The sequence below is a fragment of the Biomphalaria glabrata genome, chromosome 7, assembly GCF_947242115.1.
Source record: "Biomphalaria glabrata chromosome 7, xgBioGlab47.1, whole genome shotgun sequence".
Lineage (NCBI taxonomy): Eukaryota > Metazoa > Mollusca > Gastropoda > Planorbidae > Biomphalaria > Biomphalaria glabrata.
In genome coordinates this window covers 35,333,201-35,345,597 of record NC_074717.1, presented here as the reverse complement: position 1 = coordinate 35,345,597, position 12,397 = coordinate 35,333,201, and the positions used below count along the sequence as shown (strand labels likewise).

Sequence of the window (12,397 nt, the reverse complement as noted above, 5' to 3'; positions counted from 1 at the left end):
ATCTTCTGCAAAAAGAATAGATTTTTCTACAAAACAAACCAATTCTTCTACCAAAATATCGGCTGGGTTTCCCTTTCCTTGCAGTTTTAGATTCAGCTCATTTAATTCCAATGTTATAACCACCATTAAGAAAAATGCTTGCAACCATTTGTCGTTCTCTAAGTCAGGGTGATTAATTACTTTATCGTTTAGGGATGTATTTCATTCATTCAACCACAAAGCAAAAGTTTCAACATTTTATCTTTGTATAGTTTCGCACTTTATTGTAAAGAATGAGGACAGGACACTGAGTCTCCATTTCGTTAAGAATTCTTTAAACTGACGATTGCAGATTGCTTTAGACAAGATGCTGTTAACAATCTTGATAACCAAATCGGCCGAAATGTTTGGACACAGTGAAACGTTTAGTGGTTTATTTTGCGCCAAAGAATCGTAGTTGTCACTTTATTTTTTCCTGTCATACTTCTGGCTCCATCAGTTGTTATTGAAACTGTTTTATTTCTATCGATTATATTGTCTTCAAGGTACTTTGCACGACATTAGCTGTATCTTCTCCTCTAGTTTGTACTTGTGGACCTTGGGAAGACATAAACCTGACAAAAAGGTCTACATGTGCCGTCTCTTTTATGCCGCAAGACTCGTGTGTATCAAGTGATAGCTAGAAAAATGTTGAATATCTTCCACCTGCAAATATGTTAGATTTCAAGACATGCGTGAGGGGTGCGCTGTAAAACGAGTACAGGTGGCTGAGAGATAGAACCGGTGCCTAATCCTCGTTAAATGAATCAGAACAATTTTCAAATGTTGTTTTTTTCGATAAAATAAATAATATTTCCGCATGGAACTAAAGAGCCGCAGCTTAAAATCTAAAGAGCCGCGTGTGGCTCGCGAGTCTTAGGTTGCCGACCCCTGATTAGGGAAAGTGTAAAAGTCATAAGTAGACTGGAACGACTTATAATCACCTAAGAAGTGACCTAACTTACAGGAGAGACTTAGAAATCACTTCCGTTGACCAGCATTAAATACTGACTGTCACAAATTTAATCGCGTGCAAACTTATAGTTAAATAAGCAAACAAACAATAACAGCATAAACACAACAGTGTGTCTTCTACCAGAATACGGTGTTAGATGTTAAATGTAATTCAATTTTACGGACATTGAAGGCTGTGTGATATTTGGAAGAAGTCTAAAAAAAATTAAATTAAATTAACGCATTTTTGTATTACTTTTGACAATAATATGATATTGTTTTAAATTAACTTCCTCTTTTTACGAAGCTTATATCCACTTACTCTGTAGGGTGCCATTTTTGTGCACGTTATTTCTCCCACACCATATAAAGTTAAAATTGGCAAAAAAAAATTTTTTTTTTACCTGGCACAACAAGAATCAATTTTTTAGAAATTAACCAATTAGTTAATTAACTATTGGTAAGGGTTAGGGTTAGGTTTTGTTTGGTATTAAACAAAGGAAAGAAATTGTACTTGACAGATGTGGCCTTGCATAATTCCTCTTTATACTTTGTGCAAAGATTTAGTCGTCTCTTAAAACTTAGAAACTAACAACATATGGTAATGAAACCTTCTATTTTTATAAGCACTTCGCACAGTGGTTAGTGTATTGCCTTGACAAGGCTTTAGCCCTGGAGTTCGAATTCATCTTTATAAAATACATCTAAAAAGCGTAAGCTTTACGCAGAAACTCCCTTCTTAGTCCCTCCTTTCTTCCCCCTCCAACCCCCCCCCCCTACGGCCTTTCCCAACTGGTCCAGACAAGTGATAGCACCATTGCACATTGAGAAACCCAAAATGCATTAAAAATGCGCTAAACAAAACAAAAAGTGGTACAAATATTTCACAGATTTATTACCAAACTAAATTATGTATTACCGACAATCAAATAACTAATTGGTTAATTTTTTTTTATCATTATTTATTCTTCTTTTGTCAGGTAGAAGAAATAATTGTGCTTAGAATTGTGATTCTACCGAGCTGAACAGGGCATTAAAACTGTAATATAGTATAAAAAAGGAATACTTCACTTCTTAACACTTCTGTATACTACATACTGACTACACAGAGAAGCTTGCTATTTATGGATTAGCCGCCTGGTATAAAAAGTCTACAATATCTTTTTAACATTGATTTCTTATGAATAGTTATCATTAGTAGCTAGTGCAAAAAGTAAATGCATCATAAAGTACATTTTTACATCAATGAAACACAAAGTTAAAAAAAAAACACATTATAATAAATATCATTGCATAATAACATAAACCTTCGTTATAGCGACATTCAGAAATCAACTTGCTATAGAGGATTATGTCATATTGCATACAATTGCCTGTTATAGATTTTTTTCTTGTAAGTTGCTTGACTTGAATTCAAACTCGAAGGCTCACTCCTCCTTGATAGAAGGTGTTTAATCTAACCACTTAGCTAGACAAGTGCTTATGTAAATAGGTTTCATAGTTATCTATTGTTAGTTTCAAATAATTAGACGACGACCTAATTTTCTACACAAGTTTTTTTTTTCTCATCATAGCTAGTACAGTCTCAATAATGAACAACAAAATTAATTAATTAATTAATTAAAACTAATTGATTAAATAATTGGTCACATTATTTCATTAGTGATTATGTGTTGTTAGGTACAATGAATAAATGTGCAAAGTTTCTTGATATAAGAATGGTAAGTGGAAATAATAACGTGGACAAAATGTCTACCACAAGACAGACAGAAAGAGTGAGTTAATATAAGCTTGTTTGTAAAATGTTTTACTTATTTCGGATGTTTCTTCAGAGTTGAAGATAATTACTTCCTAGTCCAAAACTCCCGCAGGACGACGGGGGATGGGAGCGGGCAGGGTTTGAACCCTGGACCATCGATAAGTCCGAACGACAGTCCAGAGTGCAAACCGCACGACCAGGCAGCCATCCAAGCTTTGTAATGTTTGCACGAGTCTTAGGTGGTAACATAATTAACACTATAGAAATAAAAAAAAATATTTTTAAAAAGCCTATGCGAAGTGTGAACTGTATCAATGAGTTTGGATCAGTTATGTAGTTAATAGTAATAAATCTTATTGAAGACAGAAGCAGAAGACGGAAAGAAAACTAAAATAGACCGCCGACGGACAACGACTTTGTCTGCACTAGATGCGGAAAAATATGCAGGTCGCAAGTGGATTTGTGTAGTCATGTGAAACACTACACTCATCGATAATCTTCGGTATCGAAGACATTGCCATTATTAGATCTAGACCAACAACGATAACTCTGTGATAAGAAATATTTTTAACAACTGCTTTTGTTTAGCGATATTTATGTTTTTAGCTTTCTCCATACGCTGTGATCCTATCACTTGTCTGGAACAGTTGGGAACATGGGTGGGAGGGGGGGTGTTTGTTGACGATCGTTGACTTGTAGCAATAAACTGCTAGTAGACTAAGCCGCTGTAGACGTATTTAACTTGTAAACTTGAAATAGCTTCTTTTGTGAACAAAACTAAAAATATCTTTTATTACAATATAGACAAAAATAGCTTGTGATGAAATGCAATAAATATAGTACACTTTAGTAATCATATAAAAGGGTATTTTAAATAAATCTAACTCACTATAATAACACAACATTTCAGTCTCACGTTCTGAAGTGGTCTGTCTTAACTGAGACCAATGACGACACTACCACCTATCTTGCATCATTTGCAACCAATCGCTAACCTCTTTCCACTGTCACCATGCAAACACACTAGCACAAACACACTAGCACACACACACACACAACTAGCACACACACACAACTACACACACACACTCCATAACCGGGTGGGGTAGGTATATGAGATATCTGTGTGAATATTACCGTAAATCGCTTTTTAAAAGCATTTATAAAAAAAAAAGAGGGAACGATCTGAATTCGATCTATGGCTCTATCTTCCTCACGCTAAAATACTTACTACTATGCTAGTGAGCTGGCTATCAAAATAGAAGATAAGTTACGGTTCCAGTTAGTACCCAAGGAACATTTGTGCCAAGTTTTATCAAAATTGGTCAAACGGTTTTGATTTCTATGCGGGACATACACCCGTACATACATACATACATACATACATACATACATACATACATACATACATACATACATACATACATACATACATACATACATACATACGCCTTACTTTCTGCTTTATAGTATAGATATAGATAGATATAGAGATATAGATATAGATAAAGACAGTGGCGTAGCTACCAATGTGCGGGTGGTGCGGGCCGCACAGGGCACCAAGTGGAGAGGGGCACCAAAATTCCCCCAGTGTGTATTAATTTCCTATTTCCCTGAGCGTTTCAGTAAAAACTACTAATTATATGGACACGAACAAACATAAACTGTATTTTAAACATGAACTAACGATTTATAAACTAGTCATGTCGCTATTTTGTTTCATCTCCTTGACTATTTCTTCCATACAATGTAAGCTATAGAACAGTTTGAATCTAATTTACTAGATTTATTTCGGACACACGGTACATGTTGTTACTACACTGATCAATGCTCTGTAATATAAAGAAGAAGAACAAGATAGGCCAATCTTTTTTTACTTTATTGTTTAGTCCATTAGTTTAATCTAGATATAGAGTCTAGAGGGTGAAAATCTGTTACATATTGCGCATGCTGTTATTGTGTATGAAATAACTGAACAATTAAAAGCAACAAAGCAAGATGAGACGGTTATCATTGAATCCAGAAAAAATGATGAGGCCGACATCCTGAATGATGAAAAAGAAGAAAATACTTCAATACCGCAGGTTCAAGAGACTAAAGGACAGCACATAAGCATGTCTTTAGTACACTCCTCTAATATTCATACTGAAGAAGCTGAACCATCAGACAGTGTAAACAATACAGAAAGCAGGATAATAAACTCTAGACTGAACGACATTCTAGATTGGCCTGATGTCATCACAGATAATATTCGCATACACCTTGCCACTCAAGGATCTGAAACAGTTCAGCGTATGGACAGTAAATTCAGAGAGGTGTATAGACATCAAGAATCAGCAAAAGGAAAGACTAGAAAGCTTCCAAAGGCTAGTTTTTTCCGTCAAACGGCGAGAAAGTTCTTAGAAAGTGGATGTGTTATTCGCCAAAAAAAGAATCCTTATTTTGCTTCCCCTGCATACTCTTCTCAACAAGATCAAGTACCAAATCTTCATTTAAATCCAAAGATGGATTCAATGATTGGTGGAGGTTATCCCCGAAAATAGAAAAACATGAGACCAACAGAACTCACATTCAGTCATCGCTTGCTTGGGGGGAACTTGAAGTTCGCCTGAGAGTAAGGTATTGACAACAAGGCCCAAAATTTGATTATACAAGAGACGAAAACCTGGAGAGACTACCTGAAGAGAATCTTGGACATCATTCGTTTTCTCTCAAAGCAAAATCTGGCACTTCGTGGGCATCGCGAGCGAGCAGAAGAAGTGTTGGAAGGGCAAAATCAAGGCAATTTCTTGGAGTATTGGAGTTAGTAAAATTATTATCAAAGTCCGATCCACTCTTGGGGGAGTATGTGCTTCAAACTAAGCTTTGTTCCAGACCGAATACATACATGTCTCCAGGGGCGGACTGACTATATGGGCATTCGGGCAAATGCCCGGTGGGCCGGTTCACTAATGGGCTGGTAGGCCATGAAAGGGCCTCATGATGACACTATGGCACGCATCAAATTGTTGAAGGTTTTATAAAACCTTATAAAAGGGGCCCTCTGAGCTTTGTGTTAAAAAACAACATTCACACACTCTACAGTGTAATATTATTTTAATCTAACACATTTTCAGTAATAATGTGATGGCCTTCATCCGTAGATAATGCTAGTGGTAGGCTTCATCCTTTTAGGGCCTACACATCTAGGGATTAAAAAATCAACATAAGGCCGTTATTTCTATAAAGTTTAAGAGTTCACTGTATGCATGCATATCGATACATTATCAAACTTGACATAATGACTTTGAGGACAGGTAGGCCTAGAATTATATGCCCATCATATAATATACAAGTTATGGGCCGGATTGTATAGAAATGCCCGGGCCGATTTCGACACCCAGTCCGCCCCTGCATGTCTCCACAAATACAAAATGAATTTATTACAATATTGGAGAATCACGTTAAAAACAAATCATACAGCAAGTAAAATAAGCCAAATATTTCTCTATTATTTTTGACAGTACACCTGACATCTCAAAGTTGGATCAAACTTCCCAAATTTTACAGTACTTTGTCATGGATAATGACGGGGTGCAAGTTCGTGAGTCTTTTATTGACTTCATCGACACAAAGGACAAGCATGCTGCTGAAATCGCTGAGATGATTCTAGAGAAACTGCGTTCGGATGGCTTAGACATAATGGACTGCAGGGGTCAAGGCTATGATAATGCTGCGGTCATGAAAGGTCAAAACTACGGTGTCCAAAAACGTATTCTAGAAGTCAATCCCAAAGCACTATTCATTGCCTGCTTAAACCATTCTCTTAATTTAGCAGGAATTCTAGCTGCTGAAGCTGAAGTCAATTCGGTAACATTTTATTTTGGTACACTGGACCGTTTACACACCTTTTTCTCAACTTCAACACACCGCTGTGATATCCTCATCAAAATAACCGGAACTAGCCTTAAACGTTTAGTTGAGACCCGCTGGAGCGCCAGAGGAGAAGCCGTCTAGATGATTAGGGATACGTTTTCTAAAATTATAGAAACTCTGGAGACATTAACTAACAGAGAGGAACATTCATCGACTAGATCTGAAGCAGGTAGATTATTAGTTGATATTCAGTCTTTTAATTTTCTCACCTATCTTGGATTTTGGGCTCCTGTATTAACTGAAATTAATGATACGCAAGTCTACCTTCAAAAACAAGGATTGTCTATTCGAGACTGCTCACTCAAACTAAAAAAATTGGAGACATTTTAAAGTAGTAATCGATAGGACATCGCTGAAGCCAGCATTACCTTTGCCGAAAGCGTGTGCTCAGATCTGAGAATCAGTACAGAACCTCAAAAACGTATTGGCCATAAGAAAAAGATGCCTGGTGAGAAAAGTGACGACTCTGTACTTACACACAAAGAGGAGCTACGAAGGGAAATTTATTCTACCTTGGACAGGATTGTTCAAGAAATAATCACCCTATTCCAGCAACTTCATGATGTAGCAGATAGATATGAATTTTTGTCGCCTTCCCAGCAATTAAATCCTCAGGTCGAAATCAATCTCGATAATACTCCTAGTGACATTGATAAAAACGAATTTCTGCTGGAGCGAAAGAGGCTTCAACGGTTTGTCACAGTTTCATCAGAAGCCCCCGAACTTCCAAAACCTGTTGAGCTCTTGAAATTAAAAAAAAAATATCAGCTAGATGATTCAGTCCCGAATATCGTCATCATGATTCGCATATTTTTGACTATGCGGTAAGCGTCGCTACATGCAAGAGAAGTTTTTCCAAACTTAAACTGATCAAGAATTACTTGCGATCAACGATGACAAATTTACGACTCACTAATTTAGCCATTTTGTCCATTGAACAAGAGCTGGTGGAAAAAATTGATTTCGATAAAATTATTGATACTTTTGCCAGCAAGAAAGCGCGTAATATTCACTTGTAGTATGTATAAGTAAAAGTGATTTTTTGAATTAACAATATTTGATTATATACATATTATTTTGAACAACAAATTAAGGTTTTGCAATGTTAGTATTTAGTTATCTTTTTTTTTTTGGGGGGGGGGGGCATCAAGATGAGGTACCGCACCAGGCATCATATACTCTAGCTACGCCACTGGATAAAGATATATATAAAGATATAGATAGATTTATGAAGTACATACAATGCATGATAAAGATATAGATAGATTTATGAAGTACATAAGTACATATAATGCATGATAAAGATAAAGATATAGATAGATTAATGAAGTACATATAATGCATGATAAAGATAAAGATATAGATAGATTTATGAAGTACATATAATGCATAACAGAATAATTGAAAAGGTTACAAAATGTTCGAACGTTTTTTATAGTTCTCTATTGCATGTGCCTTATAGATGTGTACGCCTCAAATGTGTGCGTGTGTGTGTGACACCACATCACATTTAGCAATTAAAGGTTAGCTATGAAATAGTATCAACGCCTTCTGATCATGAACTCACTCTGTATCGTACTTGTATGTTTGGATTTCTGCAATCGAATTTTCGACCACTTCTACTCATCCAATCGTCATCAAATTGTGCAACAAAGCTCATGGTCAATGACAACTCATGAATCAATAAAAAAAAAAAATCAACCAATTAGTTAATCAATTAGTCCTAATTATTTTTTTTTATATGGAAAATATACTAAGCTAAGGGGAGATAAGCCTTGCAAAGAGAATTAGGCGATTGGAAAAACCAATTAGTTAATTAATTAGTCGAAGGTAATTAATGTTGCTTTTATTTTTTCTTTTAAAAGACGAAAATAACTTTTTTTATAATATTAATTCACTTACTATCCTTAGTTCCATCTGTATCAATGTATGTATATTAATCAAGATAACTTTAGGAACGTATCTGGTAGTTAACGCCTTTATTATATTATGTTCACACAAGACTGAGGTATACAAATAATAAACCATAATCGTAAAATGTAAGAGTGAAAAGGCAAAAATAATAGATAGTAAAATGAATAAAAAGGAAAAAAAATCACGCTATTAAAACGCACTAAAAAGTAGAAAATAATTTTTGGCTAGGTTTCGCTACACATTTAGCTGTTTAGCCCACACGATAGTGAACAATCAAAGCCTTAGGTGCGAGTTTCACTTTAACTCATACTAAACACACACAACGCTTTGATTTGTCATTACCAGATCTTGGGCTAAATGTGTGACGCCAAGCCAAAAAAAATATTTATTTTTTTTACATTTTTTTAAACAATATATTATTACATTGAGTATGTTAATAATCTATAACAAATCTAGCTTTGAAAAAAAATAAGATGTATACAATCTGTCCTATAAATTTGTCCTTTTAGGCGAAACTATTTGTTTTAGATCCGCTATAATCATTTAAATCTAACACTAGATCTAATTCTTTTTTTTTTTTCGCTTATGAAAATTTATTTTGACCAGAAATGTGTTTCAAATTACACCTGATGAAGATTTTGAAAACGTCCCGATACCACCAGGTGTGTCCGTTTGGAGTGTCATTGTTTCAGAAGGAAAGAAGCATTAAAATAATTACCCGCATTCATGACATGGGCGTGTTTTCAAATTTACAAAGTGCAAGGAGGGACCAACACAAGAAACTAGAGGGAAAAAATCAATTGTGTAGCTAAAAAAGGGTCTTCAAAGAAGATTAGAGACAGCCGTCTCACCGTTGAAGACAGCCGCCTCATCAGCACAGGACAGGGCTAGACCTCAACAAGAAGTGACGCACCAAAGTCGGCGTAACTCAAGAAGAACTTTTTTTTTCACTACTCGTGACAAGCCTCGGGTTTAGATGGCATCATTTGGCTTTTCAAGAATGCCAGTGTTTATCTATTTAGTCTTCATCTCCCCCCCCCCCATTAACAAAAGACCATCATTTTACTTCTGACTTGCTAATACGGCTGTGAGGTAGAGCGAAACTATTCAATGCAACGTAAGTTAAAATAAACAACGTCAACATAATTTGTTTCTTTTAAATTTTGGCAGAGGACTATCTAGCGTAACACTTTTTTTTTAAATTATAGAAACAAATGTATGCGGATTTAAAACAAAATAACTCCTTTTCTATGTGAATACATAGAACTAATTAGTTATTATTATATAATACAGTGGTTCCCAAACTTTTTCCTTTGTGGAACACTTCACACATTCTGAGTATTTAGCGGAACACTTCGCTTTTTGGGTTTTTTTTTTAGAGAGAGACTATTTCATGTGGGAGCCTACTTATTCCAGTAGTTCCAGGAACAATTTTCAGGCCTCGCGAAACACTAGGGTTCCACCGAACACAGTTTGGGAAACACTGATATAATAGATTTCTTATTTTCGATTTTTTCATTTAGATATATATTTTTTTTAATAAATGTTTTATGTTGATTTCAAATACATTAGACCTGCTACAAACTGATACAAATTTTGATAAAAAAAAATATTTTAAATTAAAAAACACAGCCATATCAAATTTGAAAGTATACTACCGCTTATAAAATGTTGTATGAAATTAGAAACTATTCATTTCATATTTCAGCTTTACATGATTAGAATTTATTTATAGTATCAAATTTACTAATTTTCAAAAGTAAGTTATTATTTATTTTAGCACACACACAGAACTAGCCTAGAATAAATCTTTGTGTTTAAAAGAAATGTCCTTTTTTTCAACAGCATATAGATATTATACAATCTGAATTTAAATCTCTCAAATAAATGTTTTGTTTGTGATCATAATTATTTGAAGTCTAGTTCCCAGTTTTTCTACTAAAATACAACACTAGAGTCCTTACGGCTTAACAATAATAATAAAAACAAGTCCTTATATCTAGACTCTGTATTTAAATGTTGGTTAGCTCAGTGAAAAAATATATAAATGTGAAAAACTGTGTTTACAAAATGGGTTCAATGTGCATTAGACCTACTGCCAACAAATTTTAACTAGTACATTTTACTTAGAAAGTTCTAGATCTAGTTTTTAAAAGTCTAATTAGATCTAAATCTAGGACATTTAAATTAAAATGATATTTAGATTTCTTGATCTAGACTTTAAGTCAATGTTAAAATGTTTCAAACATTTTTTTTTATGACTTTATACTTTTAATTTCATTAATTAGATCTAAATTCGTGTTTATTATCTTATCTACATAAAATGTAGTCTATATCTAGACTAGTTTATATCATAATAAAATGCTAACAGTTATATGAGTAATTAGAAAGCTAGGTGAAATTACTTGATCTAGATCTAGACTAGAATAAAAGTCTATTTAGTTTAATCTATATAATAGAAATAGCTATTCGTATTTGTTGCTGAAAAGATTAGAGCAATTTCTAGCTATAGTACTTCAATATCTAGATCTACATCTAGTCTAGACATATATTTTGAGTCTATTTGTAATCAAAATAGTAAATTGAAAAAGTACTCCTCGTTGGGTCTTGATTCTTGATCTAGATCTACATCTCTAGACTCTATATAGACGAGAAATCTAGATTCTAGATCTATCCTAAATCTAGATCTAGACTCCTAGATCTAGATCTATAATCTAGATTATTTCTTATAAAAAAATACAAATAATGTGAACAGGTGTTTTTAACTCTTGAAAAAATATATCTAGATCTAGAGTTTTATAGAATTAGCTTACCTTAATGAAGAACACACAAATTATATCCTAATTAAGGGCGTTTAATTGATTTCTGCTAGATCCAATAACAGATGTTAGTCTCCGCCTACACCTGACAGTGGAACTCGTAGAATCAATGGCTCGTGTCCATGCAGAAGTAAATTAAGCACTGTCCACTTCTACGCCTCCTCGAATACAATTTAAACGAATGTGGGACTCGTGCTGAAAACACACACACAGAACTAATCAAACTAAATAAAATGGTCACAGTAAAGTGCACACACCGAGAGATTATCACACGACGATGTCCTCGTTATTTGACTTATCCAACTTGCTAATGATTATATCACAATGCGCGGGTTGAATTGTTAGATCTAATCCCATATGTAGAGTCAAGGTGTCTTGTTCCTATTGAACGTTTTACTTGGCTCTAATTAACAAAAAGCGTGACATCACCACTCGTGGAAAGATTAATTTATTTTTTTCAAAATAAATTTTCCAATCAATTCCGATTCTATCACGATCACCGTCCGATGAAGATCACATTTTAAAATGAAATACGCTGTCCAATCACAGACAAGGTAACACACAACAGTATGGCATAAACAGAAAACACGTGAAACATCGGCGCCTATCCGAAAAGAAACGCAACAAAGTATCATCTGTACGAGGGTCTAAGTATCAGCATATTCAGACGTCAAACACGGAAAGGAAAGAAAGAAAGAAGGGAAAACAATCCTTTACGAGAGAGAGAGAAAGAAACAGTCTTGCACGTGTTGCATGTAAACAGAAGACATTGACACAAACGTGTGAAAGAACAAAAGGGCTTTCTCTCTCTCCTTTTTTTTTTCTTCTTCTTCTTCCTTCTCTTGCGATTCTTTTTTACTCCCGGCGCGAGACGGGGGTTAGTCGTCTGCTGTGCTGAAACAAATCAGTTGAGCGAGAGTGATGTGCCCCTCGCTCACGGCAGACCCAGTTGTGGCGTGGACCGCTTGTTGTTAGAGAGGGGAAAAAAATAGCAATAGGGTTATAGAGGGGGGGGGGG

The 12,397-nt window shown here is 34.9% G+C and overlaps 1 protein-coding gene across 4 annotated transcripts in view; it reads right to left on the bottom strand.

Moving 5' to 3' along the window:
- LOC106070043 (zinc finger homeobox protein 4-like) overlaps positions 1–12,150 on the bottom strand; it is a 309,151-nt gene extending 297,001 nt beyond the window's left edge. For all 4 annotated transcript variants that reach the window (XM_056036650.1, XM_056036654.1, XM_056036652.1 and 1 more), the window contains exon 1: positions 11,374–12,150. The gene's annotated coding sequence lies outside the window, so the exon portion shown is untranslated. The remainder of the gene's footprint in view (positions 1–11,373) is intronic.
- Between the last annotated feature and the right edge of the window lie 247 nt (positions 12,151–12,397).